General features: G+C 32.6%; 1 non-coding gene across 1 annotated transcript; it reads left to right on the top strand.

The window, feature by feature from the left end:
- Window positions 1-4,416: 4,416 nt before the first annotated feature.
- Window positions 4,417-4,523, top strand: LOC123807000. Its single transcript, XR_006783571.1, has one exon. It is a non-coding gene; the product is annotated as a U6 spliceosomal RNA (small nuclear RNA).
- Window positions 4,524-5,035: the final 512 nt, after the last annotated feature.

Raw genomic sequence — 5,035 nt, 5'->3', positions numbered from 1 at the left:
TAGAATATTATTCAGCCATAGATAGGAATAAAGTACTAATGTATGCTATACCATGAATGAAACTGGGAAACATTATGTTACGTGAAAGAATTTGGACACAAAAGAACACATATTTTATGATTCCATTTACATAAAATGTCCAAATAGACAAATACATAGAAAGAAATGTAAATTGATGGTTGCCAGGGGCTGAAAAAAGCCAGGAATATATGTGACTACTAATGCATATAGAGTTTCTTTCGGGGATGATGACAATGTTATAAAATTAGATAGTGGTGAGGGTTGCACAATTCAATATACTAAAATATGTTGAACTGTACATTTTGAAAGATGAATTTTATGCTATGTGAATAATATCCCAAAAAACTGTTATAAGAGAACTGGAATGTTCTATGCACATTAAAGAACATATATACATAAAACACCTATTATATCATACCTGGTAGATGGAAAGTATTCTGTATGTGGTTGCCATTCTTTATATAATTACATTAGTAATACCTGAGACGCCAAAATATCTTGGCACTAACAAATGCAGTTGTCTTTTAGAAAAGGTTACACTAACTGGCTGAAAAGAAATCATGGTGTCTGCTTTTATTTTCTTTCTAAATTTCTTTACTTATGACCTGAATAAAAAAAAATTAAGTGAATGTTTATTAGTCTGCTATGTCATATTATATAATATTTTGTTTTTCACCAGTCATTCTAATTTTAGAAATTGATAGGAACAAAAACTTCAAAAATAACTACTTCATATAGTACTATGTTAAAATCATTGTTCAGATTCTATTTTAAATTTATTCTTTCAGGGGAAAGATGTCTCTTTGCAATGAATAAAGAATATGAAAATGTGGTATGTGCTTGTCAGTTATGCACAACATATAAGTACCTTGTTGAGAGTTCATTAGCAACTAGGACCAAAGTATGTATTTAAAAAAGATTTCAGAGTGAAATACATGTTCTATTCTCTTCTGTATTTCTCACTTACTTTTCTATAATGTCAAAGTGACATTAGATTCAATGTTCGTCCAAAGCTCTGTTACTGCATGTAGTTATCCCAAATGTGCTAATGTTAAGTACCTGGATAAAAACTTTCTTCCACCTGGATTTGCTTTTCTTGTTTTGTTTATCAAAATCTCTTCTCATTGAAAGAAAAAATTAGTGAATTACAGTGGCAGGTATTGGTTCAATTGACCTTGAATTCTATTTTTTTCCTGGATACATGATAGAGTTGCATACTTCTATATGCAAGTTAAAACTGTCCTAACTACTTGCTTTTACAAATGAATTATAACTGCAAAGACCATGTGTAAATTCTAGACAGAAGCCATTAAGAGACAATGTATACTAACGTGCCCTTCCCTTCTGCTATGGGAAGGGCTCATTATTCCAGACAGAGAAAGTTTTATTTCCCAGGGGTCCTACTGTGAGGTAAATTTGCGACAAATTTAAAGTCATAATGAGAATTGTAACTTTGTTTTACTTGTTTGTTTTGGATTTTTTGTTTAAGCCATTGAGATTTATCATTGTTTGTAACACAGGATAGTCTATCCTCTCCTTGTTAACACAATGACTTCTGGTGTTTTGAAAAGCCTAAGACATTAATATTCTACTTAACTTTTAAACATTAGGTCAAGCAAAACATTTAACAACAATATATATACTCTCTGCATGTATCTTTACAATGTATTCATGTAAATTAATGCATTATTAAAAAAGTTTAGAGGTACTTTAAGCTTTATCTTGAAGAAGCATATTGATCAGTTTTATGGTGTGAAATGATGTTCTTAAGTGCAATGTGTTTATGGCAAAATGTGTTATCCAATATGCAAAGATGTTCATTACTTGTAACAGATTTCTTCACACTTTTGTTCATGATAAATAAATGTAGTTTAGAAAACTGAAGAAAGTGACCATTTTAAATTAGTCCTGAATTAAATTAAACCTCACGATTAAGAGATGTTATTTTCTCTATTAGATGAAGGAAATGACAGTAATTTTTCAATCTAGAATTCAAGGATAATCTACTGATTTTGTTTATTTCACGTGTCATATCCATCTTGTTCCATATATACAAAGAGAGAGAGAAAGAGAGAGAGAGAATAGAGAGAAAGGGAGGGAGAAAAAGAGGGAGAGAAACACGGATCTCTTGCCTCCCCTATGCACTTAACTCGAGATCAAACTTGCAACCCAGGCCTATGCCTGAACCAACTGAGCCATACCAGCCAGGCTGGGACTTTTAAAAGAGTTGCTGGATTGGTCTATGTGTCTTTCCCATACTCTAATCTTCCCTTTATTCCTTTTCAGAATGACTTTTATTAAATAAAACCCTTTTAAAGAATTTTGCTAGCTTCCTTTTGGATTTCCGTAAAGGGGAATCCAAACTCGTATGCATAATTTACAAGACCTTGTTACAATGACCGCATAGCAGGTGTGTTCTATCTGACTGTAGCCCTCATCTTCCCTATACTCTATATCCAACCATACTGAGATCATCACAAATTTCATAAGAGGTCAAGGTGCTTCAGTCTTCTGAAATTTTGTTCACCATCCTTCCTGTGCTAACATTACCACCTGCCAGGAACATGTGTCCATAAACAGAGCAATGTCACCTTAAACATTCAGCCATTATTGCTACCTCAGTATCACAAAATTAATACCACACTATCTGCTTCCTGTTCTTGTGCTTTGTCCTCAGTTGTTTGCCCTAAAATTAGACTTATTTTAACCCCATCTCAGTTTCAATGTAAATGTATGCAGACGACAACTAAATGTAAACTCATAACTGTGTCATTCGTCTTTTCTCCCCGAGTCTCCAAGTACAGCTACTTTCCCAGGCACAGCTCCCACTCCTCCACGATGTGTTCCCTTCCAGTCAGTTGGTCTGAGTCCTCACCACCTCCAACACAGATGACCCTTTTGAACCCCCGTTTATGCTCTGTTCCTTCCTTCATATTCATTTTCCTGAGTGTTATGCTTTTAATTCTTCATTATTTATACTATAAATTATTCTTTGTGCATGATTATTAAAATGATATAAACTAAAATTAATATTTCTCATTTTTATCCTCTGCTCCTCATCTATTTCCTAAGAGACTACCACTATTTACCGTATCTATATTTAGGTGTTTTTTGTGATTATGGCCAGTGTAACATATTAAATCAAATGTCATACTTAATAGTAGGCTCTCTACTATTCTACTGTAGGCTTCATTTAACTTACACTCTATGGTTATTCAGTTTTCCTATTTGTGAACTATTTTCATTTATTTTTATTTATTTTGTTTTTAAATAAAATGAGCATGGGTTCTCATTGTAATAGGTGAAACAAAACACAAACAGTGTAAGAAGTTAATACTGTCTAACCTTCATTTCCACCCCTGTGGTATAATCAGTCTTAGCAGATTGCTGTGTTTCTCTGCCCATTTATCTTCAGTCATGCAATCCTATGGAACATGTGTGCACATCCATAAGAGTGACAGACATTGTTAGTCACTCATCCAATTTTCATTTTTCTCCTCTACCTTGCAAATAGAATAATTTAAAAATATTTAATATAGTATCTCTTTCAGTTAAGGACATGATGTGACATACTTCTCAACAGTGTGAATAATGTAGATGTCAACTAGGTGGGCTTTTCAAAAAGTTTTTAAGGAGACAGAGGCTCAGATCCCCTTTCGTAAGCTTGTCTTTTGCACTTTTCTATTATAAGATAGTTCTGATAGCTTCTAGTCCTTGGAGACGGCTTGGTAAACTTTCCTCAAGTTGGTAGACTACACAAATATTGAGGAAATACTTGGAAAATTGTCAATAGCTGCAAGACAAAGACATTAGATGTTCTATCTTTATCATAAGGACCAGTCTCTGCCTGTTACAATGAAACAACATAGCATGATTTATGTGTTAACTCCACCAGCTGTATCTATAAGCTACAGATGGTAGAAAAATGAATCACACATTATGAAATAGAATTTGAATGATAGTCATTTATGATTTTGGGGATACAAAGTTAAAGGCTTGGTGTCTTTAGCAATTTCTTATTTCAATTATTAGTTATTTAATGAGAAAAATTATATATTTGCCTTGTGAAATTCAAATAACCGTTATTGTAGGATAGTGCATTTAATGTTGAGGTCCTGTTTGATGCTGTGTACATTAGTTAAATTTCTAGTTTTCTTTAGTGCAATGACATCTTTAATAAACAAGTACAGAAATACTCAGTTGTATTTAATGATAACTTATTAATCCAGCTCCATTTCTACTTGTCTCTAATTTCTTATCTCTTTCCTATGACTAGGCTTATGTTTTCTGATATGAAGAGCAATGTAAATTCCACGTTTTAATAAATAATTACCACATGTATGTTAGCATGAGCATCTATTATTCTATATTCTTTTAACATAAGATCATTTTCTTGTGTTCATGTTGGCAGCACATACACTAAAATTGGAATGATACAGAGAAGATTAGCCTGGCACCTGCTCAAGGATGACACGCACATTCATGAAACATTCCGTGTATTTTTTTAAAAAGATGTTTTTCTTGATTCAGCCTTTAAAATTATATGGTTTTTTTATGGGTTTGTTTTTAATGTAGTGGTGAAGGGTAAATATGAGCTAACTGGAGTCTCAGAACTTAAGGTCAGGAAGGGAGCATTTCTTCACATAATTTATAACCTTAAAAATGTGGCTTCTAGTGTTTATAATGCAAAGCCAGTGTATTTCAAATGGATATAATCTTGAAGTAAAGTTAACATATTTTATTTTAAATGTAAATAAAACTTTTTCTTGTCTTTCTTTTCTTGTTGATATTTGTTTCCAGCATAGTTGTCCTTCCTATTTAACTTTTACTTCTTGACTTTTAACTTTACTTACTACTTATGAACCATATTCTCATCTTTATTTTATTTGTTTTTACTAATCTTTTTTTAAGCAAATGCATGTGTATAAACTTTCAGAGTTCTAGCAAGTCCAAAAACTAACTTCATTTCGCTTTTGCACCTGACAAATGGAATCAGAATGAGAGAGAACTGGCT

Source organism: Phyllostomus hastatus, unplaced genomic scaffold (assembly GCF_019186645.2).
Source record: "Phyllostomus hastatus isolate PE091 unplaced genomic scaffold, TTU_PhHast_1.1 phas_scaffold_39, whole genome shotgun sequence".
Lineage (NCBI taxonomy): Eukaryota > Metazoa > Chordata > Mammalia > Chiroptera > Phyllostomidae > Phyllostomus > Phyllostomus hastatus.
This window is presented reverse-complemented; position numbering and strand designations above follow the sequence as displayed.